Here is a 22,784-nt window from a genome sequence, read left to right on the forward strand (position 1 = left end):
AAAATAAGTAAAATCACAAGGAAGGACTGCGTTAAAAACAGCAAATCCAAACCCCTGACTAATGATATTAGTTTGTTACAACTCAGAACCAAACCGAAACATAAACAAATTAAAAAAAACGCTTTATCAACTGAAAAGAACCCAAAAGCTACAATGTGGGATTATAAAATGTACCCTTGGTTTTGGAGGTGACTGAAGAAGTAGGGCTCACATTGCGGTAGGGATAAACTCGGATCTGCCATGTAAACAAATATAAAACCATTTACTACATCAAACACGCAAGAAGTAATACTTTTGAGAGATGATTTGAACCATATTTATATTCTAACAAAATAAAAGTCCTCGCTGCAGTAGAGCATGGAAAAAAATGGTATTCTTCAAATACTTGAACCACGCTTATATTTATAACAAAAGTTCTCGCTGTAGTCAACCAGATAAGAAATAGCATTGCTTTTGAAAACTGTTAGCTTTTAGTGTTGAGGAGCTATTTTGTTGTTGAGTAAGTGTTTAATATAACTTGTTAGATTAATGGTTGGCAGACTGCTTCGATATCATTGTTGCAAAAGAAACCAACAACATTCTGTTTCCTCGTAATGTATAAATACGAAATGGAGAAAGCCGTTTGCAATAAAGATATAGAAAAAAAAAAAAACACACCAAAAACAAAAATCTAAACTGAACAGGAATTTGAATGATCAACTGGTAAAACTTAATATACAAATGTATTATTCGTGCTGTACCATTAAACTATATGTATTTTGGTCTATATATGATGTATTAAACCCTTAAACAGCGGAAATGTAGGTAACAGTATCAGTTGATGACGGCCGTCGTTTTAGGGTTAAGCACTGAAGCTACAGTGAGTTGTGAATAATTCATTTGATGTTACCCACTTTTAACTGTATAGTATTTCACGAACTAAAACGTCAAATGTGTAGTTTTAATTAAAATAGTTTCTTTGTTTAATGTGTGTGTTATTTTGCTGAAAACGTTTAACAAGATGTATCTTTTTTCGTTACGAAAGCCCTTTCAAGAACAACCTGAACTTGCAGTATTTAAACGTCATATAATGTCTTCTTTTGAGCTATGCTATTGGAATGAATTGTTATCATTTCAATTGGTTTTTAGCTCGACAAGTCCTTCCATTACATGAATTAAGTATGCGAACTTATTCCTCAGGTCCTGGCCATTTGCGTGATTCGATGAAATCAATCGCTAACCATCTCTCGGGAGAGCGCCATCTATCAACTATCCAAAGAATAAGAATCCGAAACACATTTTGACTTTTACCCACGTGAATTCGAATATGGATACGCTTTCTGTAACAACAACTTTCTTTCGGTAGAAGCGTAACTAAAACAGCTTTTATTTTTAATTTAGACATCTCTCCTTCGGATAACAAAATATCGCGTTCTAAAGAATGAACTGTAAAGAGTAGATTTTCTCTCTATGATCATACAAAACCTATAAATTTTGATATGCTTGCGACGCTGAAGGTTCTTATTTCTATTGAATTATGAATAATTGACAACATTCCGGTTCAACAATAAAATAGATGAGTTTCATAAATAGTAATTTGTTTCTATATCTCTACTTTAATGCTATTCTAACTTATTCCTTGTGTCTCTTGTAGTTTTTGGAAATGTCTATGAAATTTCAGTCATCTGAATTTTAAATAATAAATCATAACCTAAAGACTTATTCATCCTTATAAAAGAGCTTCACTTCTAGCATATACATTTTTGTTTATATTTCTCTCCCCATACATACGAGGTGTGATCAAAAAGTTCTAGGAGAATAGTGCACATGCATCAGTATCATATGCTATCCCTTTCAAAGTAATTTCCTCCAGCTGATACACACTTGTCCCAACGTTTCTGCCATTTCCGGAAGCAATGCTGGAAGTCTTCAACTGTTATACGACTGAGTTTCTTTCACTTTATTATGAATGGTTGGAATGTCATCAAATCTCTTTCAAAATAGTTTCTTTGTTTAACGTGTGTGTTATTTTACGGAAAACGTTTAACAAGATGTATCTTTTTTCGTTGCGAAACCCCTTTCAAGAACAACCTGAACTTGCAGAAAATGGCTTGTTCGTGGAGTAGATCACTATATATACTTTGTACACATTTCAGTGAAGCTCACTCACACTGGGCAAGACTGGGAGAATACTGTGGTACTGGAATCTGTCAACAACAGACACAGAAATCTTTACGTGCAAACACGTTGCTTTTCTTTTCTGTCCATTTTCATCACGATAGGGACAAGAGATACGCCTGGTTGAGTACGTTTTCCGCAACATAGGTATAAGATCTGGAGAAATGGCTTGTTCGTGTGTGATCACTATATGTACTTTGTGTGTGAAGCTCACTGACTCTGTACTGGAATCTGTAACAGAAGAAATATTTTTATCATATATATATATATATATATATATATATGTATATACCTATATTAATTAATTTATTTATTGTTAGACTTCAAATCCAATTGTGCTAAACAACTATGTTCAGTGCCAAATGCGTCTAAATATGCAATACTGTAAAAAAATATATACTTCTAAACATAGGTATAGATAATTATTTATAAAATTTTTTGGCCCGGCATGACCAGGTGGTTAAAGTGCTCGACTCGTAATCCGAGAGTCGCGGACACGAGTCCCTGTCACACCAAACATGTTCGCTTTCTCAGCCTTCGAGGTGTTATTATGTAACAATCACTATTCGTTGGTAATAGCTGGCGGTGAGAGGTGATGACTAGTTGTCTTCCCTCTAGTCTTATACTGTTAAATTAGGATCGGCTAGCGCAGATAGCCCTCATATAGCTTTAAGCGAAATTTGAAAACAAATTTTTTTTAAAGAAAATGATTAATCTTATTTTCGAAAATTGGTATAGCTCTGGATTTCCAAGTTGGCGAGCAGGTTTCAAATCTGCGAGTACCACCAAGTATTTCCTAAATTTAAGTTATGTGTGCACTACAAGAGTGACAGTCAATTCCTTAGCGTTGATCATTTAGTTCTGATGGCTTTTTATCTTACCTCTGAGGGGCCTGGCATGGCCTAGCGCGTTAAGGCGTGCGCTTCGTAATCTGAGGGTCGCGGGTTCGCGCCCGAGTCGCGCCAAATATGCTCGCCCTCCCAGCCGTGGGGGCGTTATAATGTGACGGTTAATCCCACTATTCGTTGGTAAAAGAGTAGCCCAAGAGTTGGCGGTGGGTGGTGATGACTAGCTGCCTTCCCTCTAGTCTTACACTGCTAAATTAGGGACGGCTAGCACAGATAGCCCTCGAGTAGCTTTGTGCGAAATTCCCAAACAAACAAACTTACATCTGAGAAGTATTTCAAAATTAGAGCCCTCCCCAATGGCACAGCAGTATATTAACGGACTCGCACCGCTAGAAGACGGATTTCGATAACCGTGAGGGCATAGCACAATTAGCCCATTGTGTAGCTTTGTGCTTAATTACAAACAAACAATCAAAATTAAAGATGGAGGCAGCTAGCCACAGTTTCTTTGCCAGAAATACAAAAAAAATTGTTTTTAAACTTATAATTTTGCTTTTCTACTAGAAAGCAATCTGAGTTGAGTCTAGATAACCAAGCACTCAAGAGGATTATCAGACCCTCTCACCCCAGCCAGATGTAGTGTTACTTTTCTATGCCTGTACTTTCTTCAAACACGTTGATTGGCCACACAAGTTGATTGTAATGTGTCGCAAAACATTGTTTGAGTGACGGTGCGGATTACAAAATTCTCTATTAGTCCATGAAAGTACAGAAAACTATAGATAAACAATATCATTGGTTGCATTCTCGACACATACTGATATTACCACTTGTGTCTAGCAGGAGCGAAGTCCTCTGTTTTCAGTAATAATGTAAGATAACATCACAAGACAGATCAAATAAATGGTTTAACATCATAACTGTACACGAGAAATATTTCACTCAGAATTTGTTACGAAGTGAAAATCGTTGTAAGTTGTAGATTTAAGATTTACTGATTTCTTTTGAAAGTCCTTATTCTTGAAATAATTTACTTGAGGGTTTGTGTCTGTTATAAAAGCATGGGTGTTGAAGTAACCACAAAGAACATAGACAAATGTATAAACAGGTAATGTAACTATTATTCCAGTGTCTTTATGGATTGAAAGGTCCGGGATTCGAGACATTATGCCGCTACATCACCATTAGCTATGGACGAGACGCAAAGCTTTTCTCACACACTGGGAGTAACACCAGATACCAGATATTAAGTAATAAAATAAAAGCTGTAAGATTACTTTAAATGTTATAGCTTCTCTCTCTCTTCCCTAATTTCCTGGTGTTATGTTTTTGAAACCTTATTTTAAGGTAAAAGATACTTTAACTGGTAAACTTCGGGTAAATATGTTGATACAGTTTTGTAAAGTTATGATTTCAACTAAACTTTTTCTTCAAATTTAAAGCGCCTGACCATGGTTCTTTCAGGTTAACTGTGTAATTATTTCTTGTAGGATTTTGTATAAAGTCACACAAGAGATATTTGTGCCTTGCAATCTCTAATTTTACACATGGGATATCTGTGCATAGCCATCATTGATTTTAAACTTATAGTTTAGACAAAAGGCAGCTAGTCAACAGCGCTCATAGCTAATTTTTGGTATACGTTAATAGGATAGTTGGCTCAACCTCTACTCTGATAATGCACTCATAGCCACAGAATTCGGAGCGCATTTTTGCAGCAAAGTGAAACACGATTCCTCGGATTTATAGCCCGAGAACCACCTCTAGACTATTTTGTAATGAAATATATATTGCAAGTATATTTTTGCTATTAAAGAAGACAGGGGAGTGACTACTCTTATCGATTACAATTTAAAACCTTTATTTTAATAGACTTATGTTTTAAGCCCAATTTTTTCAAATGAAGTAACACTTCCAGATTCAGAATGAACTTCACTGAACGCATTTAAATTATGAAGACGAAACCCATTCGTGGGTAACAATCCCGAAACGTACAGAACTTGCTGAATTTGTTGTTTTTTCTTTTCTGCTGTAACAATATAAAAATAAACTAATAAAGAGCTCAAAGTTGAAATTGTTAACGCTTAACCTAACTGTAAAAGCAATAACACCAATTTGACGACAGGAAAATCTATATAACAACCAGCGACCGAAAAGTAATTAGATAGGTATTATTTCTCTGAAATAACTTTCTCATTTTAATGTTTTATGTAAAGCCTCGTATATTTTTCGCACATTCATGAAAAGAGTGTTGTCATTCTTTAACCACCACTCGTTTCCTATCTCTATATATAGTTTGCCACCACTGTAATTTTATATTCCAACGCATAATTAAAAAAGACACTCAAAAACATTAGAAATATTTGTCAAAGTTCATATACTATAAATATTGTGTTCTTTCTATCAAAGTATATTTAAAGTGATTCCGAGAAATACCCTTGTACTTAATCAGCAACCTAGATTCTTACAACTATAAATATGTAAACAGTATTTAGATGTATGTGAACTCACCCATGAACCTGGCCTGGCATGGCCAGGTGGGTCAAGGCATTTGACTCGTAATCAGAGGGTCACGGGTTCGAATACCCGTCGCACCAAACATGTTCGCCCTTTCAGCCTTGGGGCGTTGTAATGTGATGTCCAATCCCACTATTCGTTGGTAAAAGAGTAGCCCAAGAGTTGGCGGTGAGTGGTGATGACTAGCTGCCTTCCCTCTAGTCTTACACTGCTAAATTAGGGACGGGTAGCGCAGATAGCCTTCGTGTAGTTTTGCGCGAAATTAAAAATAAACAAAACCAACAACCTATATTCATATAACTGTAAATATATCAACAATACGTAAATGAATGTGAACTCAACCAGCAAGCTAGATTCATATTCAGATGAATATGGATACGTAATATTAAATACTTTTTAGCACAAAATCGCGTTAAATGTAATTTTCAACAATGCATGTCACGCAATGCAATAATAACAACATAGGTTGTGAAAAATTATCGACTTATCCACAGATATGCTTATCCAAACTTTTCCATCTGAACCTATTTAAAATTATTCCGTAAAGATATAAAACGATTATGTTTATAAAAACATAGTAAAATTTTTAAAAATTAAAGCTCTGCAACGTAGAATGTCGTTTGTTTTGAAATTTCGCGCAAAGCTATACGAGGGATATTTGCCGTAGCCGTGTCTAATTCAGCAGTATAAGACTAGAGGAAAGGCAACTAGTCATCACCACCCACCGTCAACTCTTGGACTACTATTTTATGAAAGAATAGTGGGATTGACTGTAACATAATAATACCCCCACGGCTAAAAATCGATCATCTTTGGTGTGTCAGGGATTCGGACACGCGGCCCTCGGGTTGTGAGTCGAGCGTCCTAACCATATGGCCATGCCGGCCGGGCCAATGTAGAATTAACGTCATACATTGTACTAGAAAATACTTGGAACACGTATTGTGTTTTTTGTTGTTGTTTGTTTGTTGTTGAATACAAAGATACACGATAGACCATCTGTGCTCTGCCTACCACGGGTAGAAAAATCCCCTGTTTTGACAAGCGTAATTTTGAGGAATTACAAAGGCAAAATCTGGGATTCGATTCTCCACGACATGGGAGCAGGGTGCAAATAACCCATTGTGTATCTTTGCCCTAATAAAATAACAATGCACAGAAACTAAGATCTAAACACTGTAGTGAGAAACTATCATTTGTATTGACATTTTGTGTTTGTGACGAAGCTTCTAAGGTTATCTGCTACCAATTCTAATTTGTAACAACTGACCAGAGGGATGGTAGCCAGTCAGCAGACTTTTCATGCTACAGGAATGTCTGTTGTTCTTACAACACACACACAGCTAAAGGTGAAGGAAATATTGGAATGACAAAGATTCGAACCCGGTTTGTCAGCTCCAAAATCTTGAATGCCAATTCAAATTCCAAATATGACACGAGTATTTGGCATTTGGTTAGTTGTGTAGCTAAAATATGTCAAAATTGAGGTGTTTTACAAAAATCGACAAACATCTGTATTCGAAATCAACTTAATTAAGAGGCTATTCCAGTTTGCAGCTCTTTTTATTATATTCAATCATATTTAGAAATGGAATACGTATTTGCCATAATGCTAAATTACGCTTTCGACTAAAATTTGAGACATTTTATAGATTTTCATAATGGCATCAGTCGTAAATCAGCATTACTCAAACTTTATGTTTTAAATTCATATAGAAATGGACACAAACGAAGATTTACTTATTGAATTTTTTGTAAAATCAAGACCCTTTGCAAATTTTGACCCAACCAGGAGCCACTTTGTATTTCATGATGACCATCATCGAAAATCATCATAACTATATGCTTTTAATGTTCGTGAAAATGTCATCCAAATGTTTAAACACATGCTATCTTGGAATGGGTTTCATTTTAACATTTTAATAATTATATGAGTCATAGGGCTTATATATCTATATAAAGCATTAGGTAACACCAAATGCTCCAGTTATAATATGTTTCAAATGCATATAACAATGAATACAAACGTAGATTTTCTTATTCACATTTATGTAAAATCAAAAACCACCGCAGATTTAATAGATGGCTGCTACTTGAGGTAGAATATGCGATATGTCTTGCTTTTACACGAAGTTCCATATAAAAATCTATACGTTTTCCATTTTTCACGCTTTCTTCGCAGTTTGAGCAATTGCGATATCATCTGCTGGGCTCTTTGTACTTACATACATGGTTAGCCTAATGATCTTGTTTAAAACACACGCAAGGCTCTTACTTTCCTTCATACATTTATATGCTGCATATTGGGTTATCCTTCTTTGGACTAAAAAAAAGAAAAATTGTTTTAAGACATGGAAGGCATACCGTTATTTTTCCATAATATTTGCAAACCTTTCATAAGCGCCACTAGAAATTGTGCAGAAATATCTTGCACTGTGTTAATTGTGTACAATTGCACTTGCTTAATTGGTAATGTTAACCAGGCCCACCAAGCTTTCTTTGCTCAAGGAACAAGAACCATCCCTCAAATAAAAGCCGTTCTTTATCAGTATTTAAAAATATATGCTAATGATATTGATCGTAAATTGGGGTAATTACTAGTGACTGATTGAACACATTTTGTGGACAATCTTACCATGAACTACGAAGTTATGCATTACGTTTGGTAACCTTCTATAAGAAAGCATGTAGTAGTCTCGACAAGAGCTACAAGTTTAACCTTCTCTACACTGTACTGCGTTTCTCTGTAGGAAATTGTCTCTAAGAAAAACGTTTCGAAAATCCGTGATAGTTGGAATATACTATATTACCTTTGTCTACATTAGGAAAAGTCATTGATTCATACAGTATAGGCTACTTTAATGTTTCGATACTTTTTAGTGTTTTAAGGTGGCTATTATTTTTATTATTATTATTATTTTTCTCTTCGTGTTTGAGTAAATTTGACACTCATGACAGATGATATTTCAAATTTTACACATTTAGTACACATTTGACAAGTGTACATCTAATGCATATGTATACAACTGATGTAACTGTTTGGTTTAAAACTTTTATATGTTATTACATAAACATGCTTCAATATTTTTTGGAAAGATGTCTTCCGAGATTTTATTACTTTCCTGTGAAATCCATCACTTATCACCTGGACTCATAATGTTATTTGTATTACAAAATAATTTATACGTTAACTAATAGCCATGTTGAAACTAGAAAGCTTCGTACACTACATTAAATGCTATAATCAAACTCTCTGCCCAGGAAATGTAGTTTTTGGGTAATACGTTAACATTGTTATGCAAATTAAAAGCGTAGATTTGCACAAAACTGATTTTCGATAGTGTCCATTTCGGTGAATTTGAAATAAAGTAACGTGTGAAATTACATCTTTTGAATTTTGACATGTTTGATCTTCTCTGCATGCTAACTGAGTGAACTGAAAGTATTTGTGAGCATAATTCGCTAGTGATTACATATTGTTCCATATTAGCTATTTTTAATATTTCCAATGTAATATATCCTTAGGATATTCGTTATTAGTTACTGTTTGCGTAATGTTATCCACTTCTATATTTGTGGTTTCTACTGTGTGAAGTTCAATGCTGGGCCAACAGCAAGTTTACGAACTGGATCCATTGAAAACTGCTTCCAGTTTTAGACTTTTAGATAAATAAGCTCCGTTTCATAAGCAATAATGTTTTAAGCTCCAGGAAAGAAGAAAAAGCTTTTTGATATTTACAAATTGTAGTGGTAATGAAGATGTTTCGAAATATTTTAATAAGAAAGGAATCATCATTTTCTTCTATTGAAATAAACACTTGTCTTTTTTTCTCACTGTTTTAGTTTTTATCTTTATTAAGAGACTGCACATTGTTCTTTTTATTTTCAGATAAACGATGTAAAAGTATATTTGTACAATGTTTCAGTTTACAACTTTTTCAGGGTAAAACGTTTAGCGTTTCACTACAATTAGTTTATTATTAAATTGTAACAATAATAAAAAATAGTTATTCCAACGTAACGTAAAATTAACGTTACATCAGTTATATATGTCGTAATAAATAGGTATTGAGCATATTACATTTTAAACACTATTTTCGTAGTTTAATCTTTTAAGGATTTTCAATAAATTGAAATACGTACAATGATAGTATAGTATTCTTACCACAATATATATACCAAGTTGTACAAACATAGATACATTCGATTTTTCTTTCATATAAGTTATTCAGTGGGTCCGACAAAGTTTGTTTATATGGTATTTAGAGATGTCGTGGTTAAAAGACTTATGTCACCTAGGCTTAATTAATAATTATTTGTAAATATCTTATTAATTACTAAATATTAACTATTTTTATCCTACGTTTCGTCTATTAATTTAATGGCGTTTCCAAGGAAATCCCGAGAAGAACTGTTTTTGTAGTGGTCATTTGGCAGGGTCCAAATCGAAGGTTTTCTTCGCATACAAACTTATGTACTGTCCACTTGTCTGCGGGCACTTCAACTGTAACTTTAATCAACTATTTCATTTGAATGTTTCAAGAGAGGTATCGACGTTTTGCCAGGTTTTATGCTAGAGCGACTGTTTTATCAATTAGGTGGATACAGAAAGCTTAACTTACCTTTCTTTTATGCTAGAGCGACTGTGTTATCAATTAGGTGGATACAGAAAGCTTAACATATCTTTCCTTTATGCTAGAGCGACTGTGTTATCAATTAGGTGGATACAGAAAGCTTAACTTACCTTTCTTTTGCTAGCTAGTGTTATCAATTAGGTGCAACTGTGTTATCAATTAGGTGGATACAGAAAGCTTAACTTACCTTTCTTTTATGCTAGAGCGACTGTGTTATCAATTAGGTGGATACAGAAAGCTTAACTGAGCTTTCTTTTATGCTCGAGCGACTGTGTTATCAATTAGGTGGATACAGAAAGCTTAACTTGGCATTCTTTTATGCTCGAGCGACTGTGTTATCAATTAGGTGGATACAGAAAGCTTAACATACCTTTCTTTTGTGCTAGAGCGACTGTGTTATCAATTAGGTGGATACAGAAAGCTTAACATACCTTTTTTGCTAGAGCAACTGTGTTATCAATTAGGGGATACAGAAAGCTTAACATACCTTTCTTTTGTGCTAGAGCGACTGGGTTATCAATTAGGTGGATACAGAAAGCTTAACTTAGCTTTCTTTTGTGCTAGAGCGACTGTGTTATCAATTAGGTGGATACAGAAAGCTTAACTTACCTTTCGTTTGTGCTAGAGCGACTGTGTTATCAATTAGGTGGATACAGAAAGCTTAATTTACCTTTTTTATGCTAGAGCGACTGTGTTATCAATTAGGTGGATACAGAAAGTTTAACTTACCTTTCTTTTCTCGTTCGTGGTGTACATTAGATTATTTTAGAATTTATTTTAATGTATTGGATTTCTTTTTTTCTTCGTTATGATGAACTGTTATAAGTAGCTCGGTATTACAGGGTCGTGATGAACTGAAGTAAGTAGGTCGGTATTGCACAGTCATGATAAGCTAATCTTACACCATTTGTGGATGCAAGATCCACAGCCTTTGAAGTAGCTGCATGGACATACAACAGAGAGTACTATTATATATAGAATATTAATATGAGATAAAATATAACACTGTAGTGATAACAATTTTATTATGTACAAAGCTACACAAGAGAATATCTGTCCTGTGTTCACCTCGGGTATCGAAACCCAGTTTTTAGTGTTATAAGTTTTCATATTTACTATTAGTGGGCAATTTAACACTCCTACGAAAATTGGGGCCTAATAGGCCCCAGAGCAACTTGAAAGGTTATTAATATTAGGCTAATAATTTTGTATTTAAATGAAATTGCCATTAACTGACCCTATCCCTTTATATTTTAAGGAGCGATAATATTTTGACTTTTCAGACATCTGCAAAATAATATTTAAAAAAAAATTGTTAAACACCCACTAAGGGTATTTTGGGGCCTATTAGGCCCCAGATCAAAAAACATAAAAATGACTATTTCCTGAATAATTCTAGAACAGGCCTGGGCAACCGAAAAAAAGCAAATTATAGTAAAAATATATTAATTTTACAACTTCTTTTCAAAAGATGGATATTTAGGATAATAACTCTACTCCAACAATAATTTTAGACGGTCCTGATTATTGCCTAGTTTGCCCACGCCTGTTCTAGAACATTCTAGAAACTTTACAGAAGTATTTAAAATAATTTAGAATGTTCTTGAAGCTTCTAGAATATTCTAGAAGAATCCACAAATCCTATATATATATATATAGGAGCTGAAATCTTCAAACCGTGTCAAAAATGATATCTCTTGATTAAGCTGTACATTTACTGACAAAACCATCCGACGATGAAAGTGAACATGATAATGTCGAAGACTACTCTGAAAGTTGTGATGATGATCCTTCTGAAGCCGAAAATGATGAACAAATCGCGCCGTACCCTTCTGAAAGTGAAGAAATTAATCAAGAAGATCTTACTACGATGCCAGTGAACGAACTTTTGTCCAAAGATAAGAATTTTAGTTATTCAACAACACCTTCAAGGATCAACAGGAGAACCGCAGCTCTCAATATATTCAATGGGAACCCAGGCATTACAAGGCAAGCTGCTCCAAGAGTCTCTACACCATTCGAAACATTCAAAATTTTCATTTCTGATAATATGATGGAACAGATCATTCACTCAACAAACACCGTCATGAAAGAACCAATTTTTTGAAGAAGACCTCTGAAAATGGATCGTAGCTAATCTTTTCCTTGGAATAAGCAAATCCAAAAATGCATCGATAGACGAAATGTTTTCAACCGAATTCGGTTTGCCATTTTTGTGAAAACTGATTACACAAGACAAATTAAAAAAAAATGTGCTCAAAAATCAGATTTGACATCCACTCTCAAAGAAATAGAGAAATCAAAGATGCCGCCATCTCTGGAGTCTGGATTTTTTTCATTGAAAATTGCAAAAAACAGTTACAACCCAAGCGAATACCTGACAGTGGATGAACAACTATGTAACTTCAAAGGAAGAGTTGGCTTCAGAACATACACTCCGACAAAGCCAGGCAAATACGGAATAAAGATTTGGTGCCTAACAGATGCAAAGACAAGTTACCTCCTCAACGCTCAAATTTATACTGGAAAGGTTGAAAATACGACAGAAACAAATCAAGGAGAAAGAATAGTCAGAGAACTGAGTCAGCCATTTCTTGGAAAAGGAAGGACAATAACGACAGATAATTTCTTCACAACAATGACACTTGCCAAGTACCTACAAACCAAAAGAACAGGACTTGTTGGAACCATACGGAAATCAAGAACCTTCCTGCCTCCCGAAATAAATGCAAAATCTAGAGAGTTATCACCAAAGTTTTTCTACCATGACGACATCACTCTTCTCAGGCACTCAGACAAACCAGGAAAACATGTGCTACTACTGAGTTCTCAGCATCAGTCTGGTGAAGTAGAAGAGAATGGAAAGCCCGAAATCGTCAATCTTTACAATGAAACGAAGGCAGGTGTCGACACTCTCGATCAACTGGCGAGATATTATACAACAAAGAGGCGATCAAAGCGCTGGTCAGTCTGCATATTCTATAACATTCTAGATCTTGCTGCGTACAATGCTTTCGTTCTATACTCGACAAAACATCCAGAATTTCTTCGTCAACATAAATCAAGAGCCAGAAGAGAATTTATACGGCAATTGGTGCTTGAAATCAAAGAAATTTACTGCAAAGATAATGACAAATCAACCTCATGTGAACCGCCTGCAAAGAGGGCAAAAAGAGGACGATGCCATTTGTGCGGCAGATCAAAAGATATACAGTCGAAAATTGTTTGCTCAAATTGTAAAAAAAATGTTTGTCAGAGCCATTCTAAAGTTGTTTGTAATGAATGTTGCTAAATCACTGTGTTTCTATTGGAAAAAATATATGGGGCCTGAGAGGCCCCAAAATCACTTTAGTGGATGTAAATATTTTTTTCGTAGGAGTGTTAAATGAGCTTTATCAAGAATTTCCAACAGTTAGAAGCGCAATTGTGCTACCATCTGGTGTTAAAATGATAAACTGTTAAAAGTTTTTATATAAGAGTTTTGTGTTCCATTGATGGTGTCATGGATTTCACACTTATATCTATTTAACACATCGAGTGGTCAACAGAGGTTTAAACTCTCGTAAAGAATAAATTATACATATTTAACTAATGACATTAGTTATTTCCATGTATCTTATTGAACGTATTTGAAATGGAGCAAATATGCATTCCACTAAATGTGTAGTACGTGTATGTGATATGTGGTTAAGCACATAATTATACAGTTCTTGTAATTTTGTTAATAGATGAAGGAATGACGACTCTCCTGCTGGTCCAGAAACTACTTTATTTAGAGTGGATATTGATGACACGAACCCACCTTGTCACCACAGGATAAGGAGTAAATACGGATATGAACCTTGTCAGATACATTCCCCGTTTGTTTCACATAATAGGTATTCAAACAGCTCTAATAAAAATTATTTACATTAAATTTCGATCACTAATTACTTCGAGTTTGATAATATTCCTTACGAAGAGTAACAAGGAGTTACTGTGTGAACTAACAAAGTAGTCGTTCATAGATAATATCTTTACAAACAGTAACAAGGTATTGTTGTGGGAAGTAACGTTGTTATTATCGTTTGTGTTTTTATTCATCTCCTCGGAATATCTGTTCCTTTTCGGCGAGAGTTTGAAACAAATCAAACACCTAATTAACAATGTCGTTATATTGACGATATTTATGGTATGTGAAATCACGATGTTAAATTTATCTTGCAGTTAATTCATTTTTTCAGCGACTTACGTCCCCTCTAAAATCCGTATTTACCGATACTGAAAATATGTTTTGACACCATCATCTACTATTAACAATAGACAACTTAAAAAGGTAGAAACAATATTTGACGTAAAAGAATGTAAAACAACTAGAAATCCTGTGTTCCGTAATGATTATCCATAAAATTGTTGATTTGATTTTAAAAAAAGATTATAAACTAACAATTCACATCTTTCAATGATTATACAGTTACCTGAACATTCCCTTTATTTGACGAATCTCTCCTGAAACGTTTTCATCAAGCCGTGATATCCATAATATTGTAAAACTTGGCAAAACTCGGTATTCATATCAACGCCGTTGAGCTAGGTGGCGTGTTTTCGAAACGAAAGTGTCCGATGTGGAGGATACACCATGTGGTATTTACGGTTAATTTTTAAAATATCGCTTTGGTTTTAAATGAAATCACACATCGCGTTAATACCGTCTTCTAAAATAACAGAGTGGTATAGTGTTATGATTATGTAGGATAAATAAACATACTTTTATTGTTTTTTACAAGTATTTATTCGAGAGAAAAAAATTAACGGGAAGCTTTCCCCCCCCCTAAACAATACGACACAAACCTTGGATAAACCCAGCTTAACTCTTGAAAATCTCAACAGAATCTCAATGATTTTTTGATTTTTTGATTTGAATGGACAGATATTTTCCCAAACCAGTTGCAGAGCTCAGCTTCCAAGTGGATGAGCAGAATTGTTTCAACTAGAATTTTTGTTAGAAATTTCTGTGAACTGTAGTAATTTAATGTATGTTTATTTTAATATTGAAGTATTCGTCTAAAATGCTTTCTGTAGAGTTGACGATCGGAAGTGTCATTTTTTCTTAAAAAATCCTTTCAATCGATGAAAGTAAAACGTTTGTTTTAGGAAGACATAATGTGTAAACAAGTTTTATTTGTGATCGAAACTGAGCAGTGAAACAATTAAAATTGTCGCACCTATCTGAACCGATTAACATATTTTCAAAGAATACAAGGAGAAAAATAAGCAGGCTTAAAAATGTTGATAAAAATCAATTAACTTCAAATGTATTTTTTCACATACCTTTTAAGTTTTCCACTATAAATTCAAAACTAGAGGCTTATAAAATAGCATGTCAGATCTATCTTTTGTCTCCCACAAGTCACTGCTCAAGAAGCCTTTCGTACAATATCAGAAGTAGAGTTGGACGATATGAAGAACTATTAAATTGTAGAATGTAATACTTTAAAGTTTCTGTGGTTTAAACACGAAAATTGGCGAAGCATTAGATCCAACAAATCTAGAAACAAACAATCTCGTATTTCTCCAAGGAGTATTTAAACGTCAACAGATAAATAACTAAATAACTGGGCTAAAAAATATAAAATAATGTTACTTTTACAGGTGGCATGTACAAAGTGTTAGTAATTAAAGGTTTCGAAACATAGTAGCTTCTGTATTTACTGCAAAATGTTAAAGTTATCTGTATATTATTATGATACTTTTGAAAAACATGATAATTTAACTTTTTTAAACATATTGCTGAGTATAGATTTATTTTTAAATCTTTATGGAAAGTTTTATCTATAGTCCAAATATTGTCCTATGCAAGTACTTATGAATAAAATGTAGTTGTAATATTAAACAAAAATAAGGTAATTTACGGTTTCAGTTCTTTCATTGCTTACCAGATGGTTGACGTCCTCATGGTTGACGCGAAAATCAGGAGTTCGATTGCCCTCGGTGGACTCAGCAGATAGCCCGATGTGGTTTTGCTAAAAGAAAACACACACACACACACAAATGGTTGAAAAGGTATTTGTCCGCGCTAGTAGCAATGATTATTTTCGAACATGATTCATACAATGCATTCATTTAACCTAAAGATGGCCTGAGGTGGTCGAAACGTTGTTCTCTACTTTATTACAATTAAAGTGTTAATACCTATACCAACCGTTCTGGGATACCTTTTTACTTCAAGTAGGTTTTTCGTCATCACGAAGATTCATACAAGTTTATGGAGGCATACATTTTTTCAGATGAAGTAATGGCTGAAATAAACGCAACAGATAACAATGATATGTAAATGTGTAACCGTTGAGGTTTTATATCTATGAGAATGATATCATCCAACCTTCATGGTAAATAAGAAAAATGATATTACTCGGTGGGATTAAAAATGCAGATTTTAAAAATAATGAACGGTGCAAAACAAGTCGGTTATTTAGGTGTTAAAGATTTGTTCGTGTGTAATTAAGAGCAAATCTACATAATGTGCTCTACTCATCACGGGTATCGAAACCCGGTTTTTAGCGTTGTAAGCCCGCAGACATTTCGCTCTGCCACTGGGGGACTGGGTTAAGGAAGGTTCTTTATTTATTCATTTTTGTTATAGTTGTATTTTGTCGGTGGTACGAAAGCCACTATAAAGTAGAAAACGTACAATACGTCTTGTTTTGGAAACAAAGAAACAAATGTTGTCTGGAAAATTACTTCAATTTTACCCTACTTTCTCTTCGGAACAGCGTAATCTGGAATATAAAACTGGATTTAGTTATTGTTTCAATTAAAGAAACGTAGATAAAATTGCCTTTTAAGGATGAGTTAGTATATATCAGCATATCTAATAAATATTCTTAACAATATTTATTTCGTTCGCTTGTTCCAGCTCTGGAATATTCCAAGCCAAGTATCGCAATAACATAAATAAATACTAAAACCTACATAAATGTACAATGGTATATTGGTTTATAAGTTCGTAAACTGTTTCAATACGACATATTGGATGAAAATGTAATACTTCAATGGTATTTCAATGACTAACCTAAACGTACTAATATTAAGAGCTATATATTATCACAAATATATTTGTACCAACACTTAAACGAAACAAAACAGCAAGTGTTAATGAATTGACAAATAACTAACAAAGAGTCCTCTAACTGAAAATATTTCACACCTCTTTGCTTATGAGCATTTTTACAAATAAATTATTTGCTCAGATTAAAGTTTGCTTTATTTATCATGAAATCATACTTACTTAAGTTAACATAAAGTTATATTTTATCACATTTCTATTTAATGACAGATGTGCTCCTGTTTCCACCCAACTGTTATATTGATTACCACATTTTAAGTTTTAACTTTTGTTTTTTTTAACTTCAAATACCTATTAAGTTTCAGTGCTATATTGCTTGTTTTTTTCTGTTTATAAGAAACAAAAACACTTTAAAACATCTATGTACATCTTATAAAATAATTTTTGTTATCGATGAATGGCCATTTGGCTTATATCATATTTCTTAAACTCAAAACCTTAGAAACCTACTCTTTCTACGCAGTTACTCAAAGATCCTAGAAAGAAGTAAAATAACGTTTTTATGTAAGATTGTTTTCACTTTTGATAAAATTGTGGCTAATGTGAAATCTCCACCTAATGTTAGGTTCAACAATATCTTTTGCCACATTAATTCCTTCTGGTCCCGGAGTTCCATATGCGTCACAAATACTAAAAGTTTTTTATTGGATTGTAGAGCTATTTTCGAAGTGTGTTGTTTGCAGTTAGTTTACAAATACCCTCAGACGATCACATTGGTGAATGTATGTTCAAATTTATTTCGTATACGTTCAACATGATTTGATTTAGGAGACTGTACTGGCTAAGGAAAATAATTGTAGTCGTTGTAATAATCCTTGTACCAATTTAAAACAACGTAAGTACACTGATTTGTTCCATTATTGTACTGGAAATTTTTGATTATCATGTTGTAAATATATCATTGAAAGGTGAGTATGATAAGTAAAAACGTAATAATTTACTTTTAGTACTCAAATATCACATATCTTATTCTCCTATCGTGTAAATCCCATCCGTACAAAATTCGAAACATTTCTAATTTATAGCATGGAACATTCCAAACCCAGACTATTCGGTCGAAAACCTTACCTAACTGTTTTATGGGATATTTGCAGTTTATCCTATTTTGCTTCATTTATGGGATCTGATGGTTGTGACACTTGACTCACAATCATCGTGGAGGGTTTTCAATTGGTGACGGTCAATTGTTGGTAAACGGTAGCCCAAGATTCGGTAGTGCGTAGTGCTGACTAGCTACGTTCCCTCTAGTGTGACACTTCAAAATTAGGGACGGCTAGCGCAAATAGAGCTCGAATAGATTTGAGCGAAATTCATAAAACAAATAGTCACATTGAACAACATTTCGATGCCATTTTTCTGATCTGTCAGCTACAGAAAGAGTCTGTACTGAATATATCTCTGGAGCTATCACGCCGGACTCGTTTCAATGTTTGAGAAAACAAGACTTAGATCTGATTGACCAAGAAGCGGAAGTAAATCTTTCAACTTTAAATAATTCTTATTAGTACAGCCAAATTTACATTGGTGATCCGGACTTTTTTGACTATATTTATTTAGCAAAATCTATGTTAGAGGGTGTACACGGGAGGACAGGTGCTACAAAAACAGATGTGAATGAAAATTTAAAAAGTTATTTTTTTATACAGTTCAAATAAAGAAAAGACAAATTTACAGTCTCAAGACTAACTGATACTAATAGCAGAATTGTTTCTGGCATATGGATTACAATCAAAACCTCTATTACATTAAATCTGTTAATATATATTAAAAACTGGTTAATGGTAACGAAACATCTCAAGTAAACGTTCTATTTCTCCGTTTATCCACCAGGAAGTCTGTATTCACTGAGTAGCTTGGACAAAAGTAAATCTTCAGGTCCAGATGACCTTCTAATAGTATTTTTTAAAATAATTATGGCCTAATAAAGGTGAACTAGTTATTGAAGAGTGATAATTTTAAAGAAGATCGTGGAGAATTAATCTCCAAAAGTGGCCCAAAGTATACAGGACGTCTTCAGGTCAAATTACTCCGGTTTTTTCAAAGGTTATATGACACTCTGGAGGAATGAAGTATTTTTTCACCTATTATCCACTCTAAGAGAGTGATTGCCACTTTTATAGTAGTCCCACAGCTTAAAATGCAGAGAATATATTGTGGTAGCTTACAAATTCGCCCTAGCCTCCCGACCTGTGTGACGGATTTGTTATTATATATTTATTCAAATATAAATGTTTGTTTCAGTTAAATATATATTTAGAAATACATGTAACGTATATTTTTCTGTGTGCTTTGTTAAATTCCCACCAATTCACTAAAGTTGTAGAAGATTCTCGAGTGTAAGAAGCAACAATATGCGTGTGTGCGTAAATACTAGTAATTGCCAGTATGGTTGCCAACTGAAATTATGAGAACCACTCCTAACCTTATAAACCGACCCGCCAGGAGACAGTAAATATTGTTGGTTTACTATAAATTTCGTAAGCTATAACTGTGATTAACACTTATTAATCGGGTAGCTCCAGGTACTTGACCAGGAACGTTTATATATTTCGATCATTACAAACTGTATAACATCAGCTAATTATTATTGGACGTCAGTAATTTTATAAAGACATAATATAAACTTCAACCATGAAAACCTCACGTGTAATAGAGCCGTTAATAGAACTGTATCAGTATCAACTCAAAATTAATTTGCTCGTCGTGAACCCTCGATAAGATATTTAGGAAGTTCTAGAAAGCTCAGTATTGTTTGCAAAATTTTTGTACATAAATCATTATTTGTAATAACAATTCGAAGTAATCGTTATAAATTGTATTATGTTTTGTACATTAAAATATATTTGTATTAAGAAAGAAAACTGTGTTTATCAATCTTGTTGGCAAATTTCATGAACTTGATACATATTAATATTTAAATAACATCTAAGTCGACATTACGATTTAACTCAGTTTCAAGAGATTGAAATCGTAATACGTAACAACAAATTGGAGGACTGCACGAAATGAATCATAATACATAACACTTCCAAAATCCAGACTTTTATACCAAACAAATTCAAAATACCAATTTCGAAATGTGTATTAATTTTCCATCTAATAGTCAAAACTGAATAGTTTCACAGCCTTAATATTGACTTTTAAAGATAGAAGTATTAAGTGTTATAAAATCTGTTACCCATACATTCTTTAAAATTTCTTAATCCATGATAAGATTTGGTTTTAATATTAGCGTTAAGTAGTTTTTGTTGTTGTTGTTGTTTGTCGTAATGGTACATGATTTTATAAAAATATGTGTATTTAAGCTCAGTCAATCTCAACTTACAGATTAAAACAACCTTTAGATTATTAAACTTTTTTTCATTTCCGGTAGCGACTAATTGCAGGCTCTGTGATCAGTGATAATAAGTAAAACCTGTCTAAGCCGAAAACTGCGTAGGATAGGGCGGAAACCTGTCTAAGACGGAAATATCAAAATTTTGCAGCATTATCTTAAAATTTCTCTTATAAAAGGTCCTCTATATAGCGGAACCTGCGTAACGCGGACGTAAAACTATCTTTACCCTACCTCATATATCAACAAGTAGGATTGGAACCTGAGAAAGGCGGAAAAAAATGTTTTTGAATAAATATTAATTTAATTAATTAATAATTTCTTTAACTATTAATAAATTCTTGTTTAATTAATAATTTATTTAAATATTAACAAACTTTCGGACATTTTGTTGCAGTAAGTATTGGTTAAATATTTTTTTTTCTGCTGTCACTATTTTTAGTCAAATTAGAACCATAATTTATAATTTGTAGAAATATATTTGTCTTTTAAGTGCAAAATTCTACTCTTTAAATAATTCTAACGAAAAAATAAAATCCTTTCTTTCCAAATTTCAAAATTTAGGAAAAATATACTTAATACTTTTATTTTAAAATAATCTACTAAATACCCTTATTTTTTAAAAAAAGCTATTGAATATGCATGTAATATTTTAACGAATTTAGAATTAGGGTTAGAGTCAAAGTTAGGGTGTTTGATGTTCAATTGGATAAAGGTATTTGATAAAGCTTTAGATAAATTATATTGGATAGTTAAATTATTTTTTATTTCGTTGAAAGATTATGTTGGAATAAATATAACTATAAATAAATGAATTTATTTTTATATAAAATTTAAGCATGTATTTATAAAAATGAGGTATATAGTAGGTTTTTATCAAAATGAGGGCATTTAGATAAAAATAAAAAATAGGGAATTTAGTAGTATTGTAATAAAAGATTAGGGTATGTAGTAGAATTTATAAAAAATTATTAAAAAAAGGGTATTAAGTTCCTTGCCCCTAAAATTTATAATTCTAATTTTAATGGCCCGGCATAGCCACGCGTGTTAAGGCGTTCGACTCATAATCCGAGGGTCACGGGTTCGAATCCCAGTCGTACCAAACATGCTTGCCCTTTCAGCCCTGAGGACGTTATAATGTTACGGTTAATCCCACTTTTCGTTTGTAAAAGAGTAGCCCAAGAGTTGGCGGTGGGTGGTGATGACCAGCTGCCTTCACTCTAGTCCTCTCCTGCTAAATTAAGGACGGCTATCGCAGGTAACCCTTAAGTAGCTTTGCGCGAAAAACAAACAATCTAATTTTAATAAAAGGCTGCTGGTAAACTAGGAAAAAAAAAGAAAGTAATAATAAAATGAAGCAGTAGTAGTTTTATTTTTCAGACCCATGGAGAAGAAATTGAAAATTATAAACCTGAAGGAAAAGTTTTATGCCTTTAAAATAGTCTGAGATAAAAAAAAAAAAGAGAATTCCAGAAGTCACTGGTCATTTTAAATGTGGAAAGATTTACATTATTAAGAAAAGGGTAAAATAATGGAAAAATATTTATCGAGCAACAACATCGATTTGGTCAAAATATTTTTTTTTGTTTTTTGAAATTCGCGCAAAGCTACTCGAGGGCTATCTGCGCTAGCCGTCCTTCATTTAGCAGTGTAAGACTAGAGGGAAGGCAACTAGTCATCACCACCCACCGCCAACTCTTGAGCTACTCTTTTACCAACGAATAGTGGGATTGACCGTCACATTATAACGTCTCCTCGGCTGAAAGGGCGAGCATATTTGGTGCGACCGGGATTCGAACCTGCGACTCTCGAATTACGAGTCAAACGCCTTAACACATTAGGCCATGACGGGCCCAGTAGGTCAAAAGAAAAGGACAGGGTACTAAGTACCATGAGCTAAATCGGATCGTGTTTGAGTGGTCTTCAGCAGCAAGAGTAAAGAATTTCCTTGTATCTTGTCCAATTCTGCAAGAAAAAGCAAAGGAAACAACAGAGATCCTTCATTTAGATGATGGCTTCATGCATCAAATGGGTGGTTGGTTTTGTAATTGTCTTTCGAAAGTTCGGATGTTTATAAACTTTGTTCAAAAAGTGAATGAAATAACAAGAACTATTAACCATCTTTGGTAACGTACATGTTAATGTAGATCTTACCTGTTTATTTCGATAAGCATTACCTGTGTTAAATA

At 33.6% G+C, this 22,784-nt stretch overlaps 1 long non-coding RNA gene across 1 annotated transcript; it reads right to left on the bottom strand.

Annotated features, from left to right (window-relative positions):
- Positions 1 to 7,515: 7,515 nt before the first annotated feature.
- LOC143257946 (uncharacterized) lies at positions 7,516 to 14,689 on the bottom strand. Its single transcript, XR_013032041.1, has 3 exons — positions 14,614 to 14,689; positions 10,886 to 11,096; positions 7,516 to 7,845 (listed from the first exon to the last, which is right to left on the bottom strand). It is a non-coding gene; the product is annotated as an uncharacterized LOC143257946 (long non-coding RNA).
- Positions 14,690 to 22,784: the final 8,095 nt, after the last annotated feature.

This window comes from Tachypleus tridentatus, chromosome 7 (assembly GCF_004210375.1).
Source record: "Tachypleus tridentatus isolate NWPU-2018 chromosome 7, ASM421037v1, whole genome shotgun sequence".
NCBI classification, from domain to species: Eukaryota; Metazoa; Arthropoda; class Merostomata; order Xiphosura; family Limulidae; genus Tachypleus; species Tachypleus tridentatus.